Source organism: Talpa europaea, assembly GCF_964194135.1.
Source record: "Talpa europaea genome assembly, chromosome: 14".
Classification (NCBI taxonomy): Eukaryota; Metazoa; Chordata; class Mammalia; order Eulipotyphla; family Talpidae; genus Talpa; species Talpa europaea.
Window position 1 is genome coordinate 19,497,766 of NC_140082.1, and position 13,053 is coordinate 19,510,818.

Here is a 13,053-nt window from a genome sequence, read left to right on the forward strand (position 1 = left end):
TCCCAGGTAACCAAGCATCTGGAAAGCTCATCAGCTTTCAGGTATAAAGGGACAGAAGATTCAAAATTAGGACCATTGGGTCCTATGTGAGGGAGAAGACAAGAGATGAGTTTTAAGTGTGAGAAACAGTTGAGATGAGCCTGCTTTTCTTAGGGGTTGGTGACCTGTTTCCAGAGGAAGAAAACCAAGTAGGGGACACAAAATTTGCCCTTCCTAGAGGGATGTGAACAAGTCTTTCCCATTCTGATTTAGGGAGAGAATGGGGTCGCCCTCCCCACCTTGTCCCCAGTGAGTGCAGCTACAGCACTCTGGGCACCCACCCTGCAGGTTCCCAAAACTACTCAGGGGTAGGTCTTCTCTGTGTAGGGCTGGGACTGAGAGACAGGGAGACCCGGGCAGGGCTTCTAAGCAATACTTTGAACATTTCCTGGCCAGGGAGTATGTAGGTTAAAATACAATAGAAGGGGCGGGGGAAATCATTCCTGAGGAATTTGGTTAGAAATCAAAGCGTTAACTCTTGGCTCTAGAAGGAATTTTACTTGGGGAAACCCCTTATTCCACCAGTGAGGAAACCCAAGTAAAGCCCACCCCCACCAGCCTGAGCAGTGCCCACCTTGCATGCAGGCCTGTGACCCGCCTAGTGTTCTCCCTCCCTCAGAAATGTGTGTGAATGAAGCCTGCACCTTGTCATTCACTCTGGGCAGCGGCATCTCCTTTGAGAAAAAGGTTTCTAGAGCCCCCAACAGCTTTGGGTCCAAATGCCATGAGAAATGTTCACTTACTATGGGTTTCGTGGCTGGAACCCCCAGATGCCCAGCAGGAGATCTGGAGGTGAGCTCAGGCAGGGAACTAGAGGAAGGCTGGGGGAGAACATGAGTGGGTCTCATGGACAGCAAGACCCAATTTCATTGAAGTCCGGGAACAGCCGCCTCCCTCATGGACACACTCCACCCGCTGCATTCAAACCCAGGACAGCAGCCTCCACTGGACAGGGGGTCCCTTTTGTTAGTTCACCCCTAGGCAGACTGGGCACCCCCGGAGGTGAACCCCTTGGGGCTCAGCCACAGTGGCCTGTGTCTTCACATGCTTCCCCAAGGGCTTCCAGCTGAGCAACCACCTCCTGCAGCTGATGGTCCTCAGGTGCGCAGACGAGGAGCTCCAGCTGGGCTTCGACGACTTCCTCAACTGCCTGGTGCGGCTGGAGAATGCCGGCCGTGAGTATCCGCTGGGGCTGCCGGACCCTGACCACAGGACACTCTCCACCTTCAGTCACCTTCCGGGAGCATGTAGGAGGCAATCCGCCAAAGATTACAGCAAAGACAGGCCCCAGGGCTGTGGGCTGATCTATGTGGCGTATATGGCGAGCTGAGGCGCCGTCATGTGTAAGTCTTCTCTGCACAGCATTTGTTACAATAATCACGTTCTCCACATCCCAGCCCCTTTGTGCTGGACGACAGGGTGGGGGTGAGGTTGGTTTCTGACTCATGTCTGAGGAACTAGTCAAATCCTGTCATAGCACAGAGAGTCAGAGAGTCTCTCCCCCTCTCTCTCTTCCTCACTTCCTTTTCCCACCTTTCTGTATTATAAATCCCAGACACCTACCCTGTGATCTCAAACAGAATTTGCGACCCCTGGAAGAGAGACAGATTATGTGCGACTGGCCTTTAGAGTTTGCAACCTCTGGTCATTCATACCTACTCTGCCCCTCACAGACAGGGCTGTGACAGAGTTGAAGCTGAATGAAGAACGCCCAGGTCCGCAGCTCTAGACTCCTGTACACACCCAGAGGAGCTGCCCAGCCTCAAAGGAAGGGCCCCTCGGTGCTGGGGAGAGAATGAAACCTGTTGCAGGAGCTACCCCAGCAATGACCGCCCTCTCATTCTCTCCCCTCAGGGGTGTTCCAGGCTCACAGCCCAAAAAACAAGTTCATTCATCTTAACATCAGTGAGGTATGGCCAAGTCAGACCTTTGGCTCAGGGATGCAGCCAGGGGTGGGCAGACAATCCACACCCCATACACATTTGCTGATTACAGGATTGTCCATGAGGGCTGACATTTAACCATGAGGGTAATTAACCATAATAAAATTGCTAATGTTTTTGAGGTACTGTTCACTTAACAGTCGATGTAATCTTTACAACAGTCCCGTGAGCTAAGGTCTAATGCTATACCGATTTTGCTGAGGTGGAAACAGGCATGTAGAGATTTATCACCTGGAACAGAGTGAGCCAACTCTGCCTTTTTGTCTTTCTGCCACATCAGCTCCTCGGCCTGCCTGCCTTCTAGCTCCAATTTGATTGCTGCCCCCTGCTTGCTCACATCATCTGTGGGTTTCGTGATTCTTGGGTATGTGTCCATATACACAAACACACACACCTCTACCTCAAAATCCCTGATAAATATTCAGTATTTTCCAGTTACAAGGACACAGCAGAGGGAGATGACAGAGGGAGCGTGTGGTTCAGAGTTTCAGGGGCCTGGAATATACGTCCTGGTGGGGCTCACCTTTTCCCTGCTGCCCAGTATGTGGTCTGCAAATGGCATATGGGCATCACTTGGGGAGCTGCTTGGAAATGCAGAGCAACAACATAGTGATTACAGTCAACAATGCCCTGTTCTACACCTCCAAGCTGCTAAAAGACTAGGTCTTAATTGTTCTTGCACAAAAAAGAAATGACAATTCTGTGATGCATAAAGGAGCCAGGACCACAGTGGCCACCATACTGTAGTACGAAAATGGGCAGAACCAACAAGTTGTCGCTTTCAGCATACACAGTGTTGCATGTCAATTACATCTCAATAAAATAAGTGAATAAAATAAAACAAACACTGCAGAGGAGATATGAAGTCCCAGACCTGTTCCATCAGGTCTTGTTTTAGCTGGGTCCCCAGTGACTCTGAAATGTCCTGCAGTTTGAGGATGCTGGTGAGACAATCACCTCCCAAAGGTAGAGTAGAAACTGTGGGGTGATTCATGGTTCCCATGGTGTTTGCTTCCTACTTTTTCCTTCTCTCCCTGTCTCTCTGTGCAGCTCTGCTCTCCCTAACAGCCTTCCCCATGTCTCAGGTCTTTCTCTCCCCACCCGACTTCCCTCCTACCTTCCCAAATTCAGTAGCAGCTTTGGGCTTGGCTACCATTTTATTGACTTGTCCCAGTGGAAGGTTGATGACAGCGTGTAGTAGATGGGGATGGACCCTCTCCTTTGGCTGATTTTGGTCACTCCTTTTGCTCTGTTCCTCAGTTTCACCATTTGTAGAAAGAGATCTAGGCTTTCACCTCATACCAAAACTTTGGTTATCATCATCGTGTGCAATTTGGCAGTTTATTATATTGACTCATCACTACTTTTCTTACATGTGTGTCTCAGATCCCTGACTACATTATAATGTCAATGAGAACAGAACCTGGTCATTTTTCATTTCTAGTATTCACTTCTACCTTTAGCATGTGCCACAATGCAGTGAATGTAGCTCTCTGAGTGATAACTGTAAAAAAACAAAACACCACAGTATTTAAAAAAAAAAAGGACACACTCAAACGAATTCCTTATGAGAACAAGAGTGACCCTAGACCCACTTTTATTTCTCACTGACTTCAAAGTTTACCAAAACATGCACGAAGGGAACGTGACAGTCTCTGCCTGTCCATGAGGCAACAGGGGGGAGGGGAGGGTTGTCTTTCAACAACAACTTGTCCTCAAAGACCCAAAAGCAGAGAGGATGCTTTCCATTGTTTCAGGTTCAAGGTGCCGCTTCCAACCCAACGTCTGCTGGCGTGAGGACTGCTAAATGCTGTGTCCCTGTCCCCTTCGCCTCAACACACCAAAGTCCTCTGGCAGGTTCTTGCCCTCATCCCATAGTTATTTACCAACACAACTGGAATAATCTTTGCATCCCCTCCTTTCATGCTATACTTGCTCAACTCTGATTGTCCATCAGCATCACAGGTAGAGATTTTAAAACCCAGTGCCCTGGCCATGCCCCAGTCCAATAAATACAAATTCCTAGAGATAGGACCCGAGCATTGCTATTTTTCTATTCCCCTGTGAGTTCAGAGTGCAGCAAAGCCAATGTCCTGAATGCAGCCTCCCCTCCACCTTGCAAACAGCAGGTTCTAGCCGGAGTTGGCCTCACCTGCAGTTCTCCTGCCAAAGAATACAGCAGCTTTCCACAGGGCAGAGAGGAGAGAAAACCTATTATGCTCTTGCAGCCCCCATGCTGTATTCAGAATGCTGGTGGGAAGAAGGAGGCGGGATGGGGTCAGGACATAGATGAGGAGGAACTCTGTGCCACTTCAGAGGCTTGCTTCCCTTTCTGCAGCCCCTCCATAATGGAGCATCACCTCTCTCCTCCAGCTGAGGGCACTCCTCCTTAAAGCAGAAAAGGCACCTTATTTTGCTGCCCATGGTGCCTCAGGCACTGTCTGCTTCGATGGGGAGAAAGCAGACTTGCTCTCTCTCACCATCCATGCTGGACTTGACTTCACCCAGCAAAACTTAAAGTGCTGAGGTGTCCTGTTGAGTTAGAGTCCATGTTTGCGGGCAAAAGGATCAGATGTAGGTGCTCCTGTGACATAAACTGGTAGAGACATGGAAGAAAAACCAGCCAAGAATAACCAGCCCTTCTCTCTCCCTTGATCTCTCACTTCCCAGTTCATCAACTTGACAATGAATATTTGAAGCCTCCCTGGCAGGGGTGCAGCCACTCCAGCTGAGCCTCCACTTGGATCATGACCTTCAGAATGCCTCCTGGTATTGAGTCATCATGCCCAGGGCTCTCTCTTCTTCCCTTGCCCAATCTTCTTCTCCCCACCCCCTCACCCAATACCACCCGGACCTCAGAAGAATGAAATGGACTCAGCTATGCTCTCTGATTTTATGCTACTTCATTGCAAAACAACTGCCCCAGGTGGCCTGTGACACCTGTGCCTTCCGTCCATTTTCAAGCATCGCTAGCAATTCCTCCCTTTACATCCCCGTCTCCTCTCACTATTCGTCATTCAAAGTGCAGCTCCGTGCGCAGAACCCTGGCTTTGGTGTAACTGCAATCACTGTTCTCATGCATCCTATAAGGACATGGTTTTATAAATGTATTTGTCTGAAATGAGAAGGAAAGGCGGGTGGTCATAATTAGGCATTTTCAGCATCAAATGTATGTTTCCCTACTGAGGCAAACATCAGAGAATTCTGGATGCTTTCTTAATAGGAGGAGGATCAAAACAAGGGGGGTGGGAATTGTAATGGGACTATAACCAAGATGAAAATGCATACATTGTGCAAAAATGAAATATGATATAAAAATATATAAAATTTTTAAAAATGCTCAAAAAAAAGAGTACAACAACATGAAAATCTCACCCTCCCATTCTGAGAATTGGTAAATTAGACAGTCTCTGGCCAGACCAGAAGCTGTTTGTGTCCAAAACTTGTGGGTAAAAAACAGCCAAGTACAGTGTTAATTCTCCTCAAGAAGTCCAGATTCATATCAGACTTGATCTTCATCTCCACCATCATGGGGAAGAACAGGGCAGAGAAGCCTTGCTCTAGCTCCCTGGCACAAGAAAATCCCCCTTAGTTGGAGTAGTGGAAGTAACATAAGATATGGCTCAATATATATTAGGTCTTGGGCCTCCCTGGTGGCGCAAGGGATTAAGAGGCAACCTAAGAAGCTAAGCGTAGCCACTGCGGCACACGTTCGATCCCTGGCCAGGGAGCTACGCACATGGTGCAGCAGACCTCTCCTGACTCACCTGCTGCTCCCCTCAGCAGTGTATTTAGTCAGTCTTCCTGTTCTTTTCCCCACTCTGTCTCTTTGAATCTTCTCACCACCAACCACCCCCCCGCACCTTGGCCTGTACCCCAGTTCTTGTATGCATAAAATAAAATTAATCTTTTTTAAAAAATAAATATTAGGTCTTATTTTCTTATTAGCAGTATGTACTTGCTAGCCCCACACCCAACCTCCTTCTCTATCAGGCTCTCGCACTCTGGTTACACTTGTGGTGGATAAGGGTGAATGGAGGGGTATCAGAGAATGAGGGAGGAAGAATGGCTGGGAGGAAGACCAAATTAAAAGTGGAGCATCATCAGAATACTATGTCCTTACTCATGGTCAAAGCATCAAGGCATTATGGTCTTCTCCAAAGCCTTCCCTCACCCAGAATGAATGCAGGGTACAAGTATTCTGTGATAACTATATTATCTAGTTTCTGTGTTTGATATTTTACATGTTGGGGTTGTCTAACTTTGTTAAAAGACATAAGATTATATAAAGCAAAAGTTATAATAATATATTATTGTGGTTATAAACTATATAGCTATATGTTCATGACACAAAGGAGTGGGATAGGAAATAAAAATATATACATAAATTGTTATATTTTACTGGAATCAAGTTAGTATTAAATGGAATAAATGGTATAAATTAATGTGCCTATTTCATCTGAAGAACATCCACTAAGAATACAACAACAACAAAACAATAAAGCTCCCCTAAAAAAATTGTTTAGCAAAAAAGCACAAAGGGGCAACAAATTTTTTGAATGAGTTATCAAAAATAAAGTGGCAGGCCTAATTCTAACCACCTCAATAATTATATTACATATAAATAGACTAAACACTATAATCTAAAGGTAATGATTTTCAGACTGTATAAAAAAGCAAGAGTCAATAGATATTATCTACAAGAGGGACATATTTCATGTAAAAAGATACAAATGATGAAAAGGGTAATACATTCAAACAGTCGCAATAAGAGTCAAGGTGGGTATACTACTATCAGGCAAGATAGACTTTAAGATAAAAAAAGTTACTAGAGATGAGGGGCATTTCATCATGATAAAAGATAAACGCATTAGGAAGATAGAACAATTATAAATGTAATAGAACCTAATAGCAGAGTCTCAAAATCTAGGAAGCAAAAATGAATAGAATTGAAAGACAAACAATTTAACAACTACAGCTGAATACTCCGCTTTCAGTAGTTGATAGAACCACCCTGTAGATTGTCATTCAATATTCAGACAATTACACATTTTGGTTTTCTCATCCCTCTAAGACACTTCTTAAAACAACCCAAACCGAATCTCCCAGGGCTCATGAGCTAGCTGAGGAGCAATTTGAAGCCAATGCCGTCCTCTTTCTGTTGGAGCAAAAATCGGATGAAGATGTTGAAGCCTCACTTGGAGGAAGTGGAGTTCTTCCCAATCTTCAGTCTATGATTTCATTGAAAAACCTGAAAAGTATTCTCATAACAGTCTATGTGATTAAGGAAATTTTAAAAATAATCTTCTCTTCTGCTAACGTTTTGAAGAGAAATGAGCTGGAAGCCTAAAGGTGGCGTTCCTTGTGGGATGGCAGGTTGCAGTGTGGACACCCCCTCTGTGAGCAGTGCCTGTTCACCTGGGCCAGCTCCACTCAGAAGGGTGACCCAACTTTCTAGGATGAAAGCTGCACAATGGGAGACACAGTGAAAAGAGTATATTTGATAGCAGTGCTTGACACATTTTAAGTCCTTGGGAAAAGACAATATAGAAGGAAAAAATTCTCTAATAGCACCAGAGTGGCCGTGGGCCACAGCCAAGAACATCACTCCTCCAGCCCATTGCCTGGAGAGCAGAGGTGACTCCCCCAGGTGTCTCCCCACAAGCCTGTTCCCAGACACAACAGTTGTGACCCTGTGGTCACATCTAAAGAGCCTGCACCCAAGTCAGGGAGTGAAAATCTTTCCTCACAAGTTCTTAGACTAATTCCTCAGCCCTCAACAGGTGGGAGCCATGGGCCTAGACCGGAAACACAGAAACGTCTCCCGCCTGCTTTCTCTGTCCTGTCCTGTGCAGGTGCACTGAGGCGCAGGGAATCAGAAAATGCCAGTCATGTGGCCTGTTGGCAGGAGTGCTGAGGTTATTGGTGCCAGCTCAGTTCAGTGCACTGGATCATTTGTGATAATAAAGCACCGTTGTGCTGAGAGCCAAGACCTCCTGCCAAGTACCAGTTGGAGGGCTGTGCCCGTGCTGCACTGCGGTGAATCAACAGTAGGCTGTGCTTGCTACTGAGGCCCGCCTGGGGCATTTTCTCAGCCCACAGTGCCTTTCTGATAGGGGAAGGGGCTGCGGAAATGAAAGTGGGACTAGGGGTGAAGGAGAGAGAGGGAGGGGGAGGGGGAGTAAGAGGAGATGGGGGATGGGGAGGGAGAAAGAGAGAAAGAGGGATGTCCAGGGAGAGAAAGACTCCCCTGGATGCCTGAATGACACTTGAAGATGGAAGAACTTAGCCCAGGGATGTTCCTGAGGATTATCCATACATCACCACGGAACTCTGCTGGGGGAAAGAGTCACTCTCTTGCCAAAGGAAGGGGAAAACCATCATTAGGTAACTGATATTATGGAAATGACACTGGATTTGCAGTCCAGAAACGAGTATTCTCGTCTGGAAGCTACCTCCAACCAGCAGGTGACCTTAACCCCGGCACTTCATCTGTCTGGGCTGCCTTGCCCTGGGCACTTACATGGCTGCTTCCTTAACTCCGGACCTTGAAGGCAAGGCAAGCCCTGGCTCCACGGGTCGGAGACAGGCAGAGGTGGGCCCGGCAAGCCTCAGAACTCATTGATGTGATTCCTAAGAGGATTCTGAGAAGAATAAGACCGTCTAGAGGATTCTCTAGGCATGTCAAGTCCTGGCTCCTAAAAACACTTTGTAGACAGTCCTTCCTTTCAGCATCTCAGCATACAAAGCTCCTCTGTCTTCTAAACTCACTAGAACTCAACTTACCCATTTGGTTTCAACTTTCCTTATGGTCCTTCTGGAAGTGGAAAATGTCCAAAGTTATGTTGAAGTTGATAGTAAAGGGGAAGGCAATGAAACAGCTGCTGCAGTGAAAGTCCCATTAGTTACACATTCCAACCCACGTGCAATGAGACACTTTGATTTCCCTCATCACTTGCAAATTCTCCTTTTGTCTGATGGAGTCAGGCTGGACTTTGAACTAACAAGGCTGAATGCAAATAGTCGGGGGCTGCTGGAGACCAGCTCCAGCTAGATGTCGTGTCATGGGTCCCCGAAAGGAGAGCACTGTGTCAGCGAAAACTTGGGGGGCTGAGGGGAGTTGGGGTGAGGCAGACACAGTCACTCTTCTATTGGTGCATGTCTCTCCTACTGAGGGTCTCAGCGGGTCTTTATTTATACCTTAAGGCGAGCTGTGAGATTACATCAGCATAAGCATTGAAGCAGAACAAAGACAATCAATACATGTTTTCTCATGAACATATAGAGACTCCCTTGGTCTCATATCAAAAGGGCATTTCTTTGGTTACCTTAAAAAACATCAGGGACGATTTGTTTCCTAAGTACAGCTCATTTTCTAACATATCAATTATTTAAGACAGCACAACATTTGGTGACAATTAAGCACTCTATTGAACTTTCCTAGTTTCAGAGTGGGCGTTAAAGTCCTATTCTATATTTTATTACTAAAATCAGCCTATGTCCTAAGCACTCAATTAACTTGGCTAATTTATCAATTACTTCAAAGTGGCCTAAGCAACTCATCAAATCTGTGTTAGTTCTACTGAAGTTTAACTCTTAACTAGAAATACTTAACCTCCACATGGCCGGTGAACTACTGACCTTTCGCATACACCAGGGACTGTACTGCTGCCTCAAACACCTTCCCCCTGTGTTAGGCTTCAGTTTCCACCCACAGCTGGTTCAAGGCAGTTCTCTGGGCCAAAACCTGTCTTTCCTGTCTATACCTTTTAGCATTTTTTAATTTCTTTGATAATGATTCATGCATAAGAACAACAACCCTCTTCTCTAGAGTACAGGAAATCCCCTCTTCTTGGGAGTTTCCCCCAATGCCTGGAACTTGTCAAGAGACAGCATGGGTAGCTCAGCCTGCCTCAGAAACCCCACTTACAGTATCAGATTAGTCATATTCAGAAACAGAAGTGAGAATATGGTTGCTGGAAGCAGAGGGGAAAGAGGGATGGACAGTTACTGCTTAAAGGCTAGGGTTTCAGAGGGGAGGTGCCCAGCTCACCTCCTCTACACGCTTATAACCAAATACACCTAAGTCAAGGCAGCAGGCTTTGTGCCCACGGAAAGGCCGGGGGTCAACAAGATGTGGTCTGTCCACACAATAACACTATTCAGCCACGTGGAGAGACAAGCAATTAACACTGACTACCAAATGCATGGAATTGGAGGGACTCCTATTGTAACAGGGTGGTTCCCAGGAAAAGGGGATGTTCCAGGTTCTCTGCCCCAGACCAGGAGGGAGGAGCTGTTCAGGGAGGAGGGGAAGCTGCAGAGGAGACTGGAGGAGGAAGGAAGCAGGATGGAAACAGGAGGAGGCCTGGAGGAGGCACATGGAGCAGAGAGACACGTGAAGAGGCTGCTCTTGCTTCCTGGTCTTGGACAGGTTGAAACAGACAGGGGTGGGAGACCTGCTGTGCAGTGACAGTGGTAGCTTTTTTTAAGAAAAAAGATTTATTTATTTATACAAGAACCAGGGTACAAGCCAGATGTGCAGGAGGGTGAGAGGATTCACAAGAGACAGAGTGGGGAACAGAAGAGGCAGATGGACTGAGATAGACTGCTGAGGGGAGCAGCGGGTGAGACAGGAGAGGTCTGCTCACCATGTGGGACCCTTGCTGGCTCGCCAGGATCGAACCGGCACTGCAGAGCCTGCAGACAGCTTCACAGTGTGGTGCTCAACTGCCTACACCACCAAGGAGGCCCCAACAGTGGTAGCTTTTATCTTGATTTGGATGTTGCTCTTTTCCTCCCAGACTTGTCTGGCTTTTGCTGACCCTTTCCTATGCGTCCACACCAGGGCGTGCCCTACACTGAGGCAGGCTCTCAAGACCCCAATACACAGCGGGCAAAGGAGCCCCATAGCCACTTCTCAGAGGAGACCCCATCGCTTTAGACATGTGCAGACACTTGGACATCATTATTATTGGAAGAATAAAATGAAATGCAGGGATGAGCCTAAGCGTTGTGAGATGGTCCAAGAAAGAACATTCCATGACTCCAGAAATGCAGCAGCAGGTGGATCCCATTGACAAGAGCTGAGCTGAAGAAGCTACCAGGTAGGGCCACTGAGCAGACCCCACGCACCTCCCAGTGTGAAGACAGGGCTCGGAAACAAGGATGCCAAGCTCAGAAGGACAGGAGGGGGCACCAACCCCACCCGCCAGGGAGGAACCCACATGGCAGACCTGTCCAGTCTCCCTGCTGCTCCCCTCAGCAGTGTATTCAGGCAATTCGCCTGTTCTCCCAAAGATCAGCTTTCAGCAAAATGTCTGGTCAGATGTCCCTGAAAGGATGTGATGGCCTAGGCGAAACTTCTTTAAGGGCTGAAGGAAAGGGGAGTGAGGCAGACACAAAACACTCTTATTTTGGTGTAAGCATCTCCTGCTGAGGGTCTCAGCGGGTCTTTATACATTAAGGCAAGTGATGGGATTACATCATCGTATGCATAGAAGCAAAACACAACAATCAGTACATTCCTTTCCCATAGACATTTTGTGGCCTACGTGTTTTTAAGAAAAGAAATGACCTAAAAGTTAATAGATATTTAAAACTTAAATGCATTATTTTAGCCTAAACAAATACCTAGGTCAGCTAACAGTCCTTTGTAGCGCCCTGCCACCAAGGTTACAATATCAGGAGACTCCTCTATCTACATGGCTTACAATTAGAGACCCGTTGCTTCCTGGTAATCAGTTATTAGAACTTTTTTCTATTAGAGACTCCTAGTGTAATCCACTTCATGATTCATTACAAGGCTTCTCTATATGGAATAATATTCCATATGAGGAATATTATTATGACCAGCTCTGGGTTGTTTATCAGAAATGCCCTTGCACAGTAATTCTTTCCCTATTGTCAAGTGGGCCAAATTATTCAGTGTTTAATTTTTAAGCAAGTAATTTTCCTTGCTATGTACTTACAATACTCTTATAATTTATTACCCAATGTATATTCCATGAGCTTTTTTCTTTTAATGACCAAGAACAAAAAACAAAGGGATGTTTAATCTTCAGCCCCAGGGTGTGAGGCACAAGAAATCTTCAGCCCCCCACTGTGAGGGTCTTTAAACTTTGGCCCCACAGTGTGAGGCCCTTTTCTTAGCTGCTGGCCAGTGTCTTATGGCTGGGGAAGCTAGGCCCCCTGTAGCTTTTCCCCCTTTTTTGGTTTATGGTCATCATTTGCATAATTTTTAACTCAATTTGTAATTGTCTAATAGCATGGGAAAGTAATTTGATAATCAATGGGAAGAGAAGTAGCATAAGCATAGTGACAAACAAAATGATACCAATAGTAATAAATGATGGGAACCAGGCGGCCTTAGTGGTGCAGTGCTGCAAAGAAGCCAGGAAGGAATCCAGCAACCTCGGCAGGAGTAGAAGAGGAGACATGAGCTAAGCTAATTGCCTTGATGTCTTCCTGCAAACCGGTAAGGTCCAGGGAAACATTTGTGTTCTCCCATACACCCAACAAATGATTTTTGACATTGTTCCAAGGAATAGAAGAGGAATTATAAACACGTGGAGTAACACAGATCCATTTATAATCAGAGTGACGTTTAGTGGTCAAGTGAGTTTTGATATGCTGCATTTGATTACCAACATATAATAGAGTTTCTTCAAGGATATTCAAACGAGCCCCAAATTTTTTATTAATGTGATCTTGGACAATTAAAGCATATGAGATGTTATGAGATAATTGATTAACATGTGAGGCAGTATGAACCTGTTGTACAAGGGCACTAGTAGAAACAGCAACAGAGCTAATAATGGCAATAAGTGCAGTAATACCCAGTATAAGGGCTTCCCCGGTGGCGCAGCGGTTGAGCGCTGGGTTGCGAAGCTGCCCGCGGCCTCTGCCGCGCCGGTTCGATCCCCGGCTGCTCCCTGGCCACCGGAGGAGGGTCCCGCATGGCGCGCAGACCTCTTCTGCCGCCCGCTGCTCCCCTCAGCAGTGTACTTCGGTCTTTCTGCCTGTTCTGCTCCCTGCTCTGGCTCTGGTGAATTCTCTCACCCTCCCGCGC

The 13,053-nt window shown here is 46.5% G+C and overlaps 1 protein-coding gene across 1 annotated transcript in view; it reads left to right on the forward strand.

Annotated features, from left to right (window-relative positions):
- The window catches only part of LOC311183683 (calpain-9-like), a gene marked incomplete at both ends in the record, with an annotated part of 63,202 nt that overhangs the window by 31,554 nt on the left and 18,595 nt on the right, over positions 1 to 13,053 (forward strand). The window lies entirely within an intron of this gene.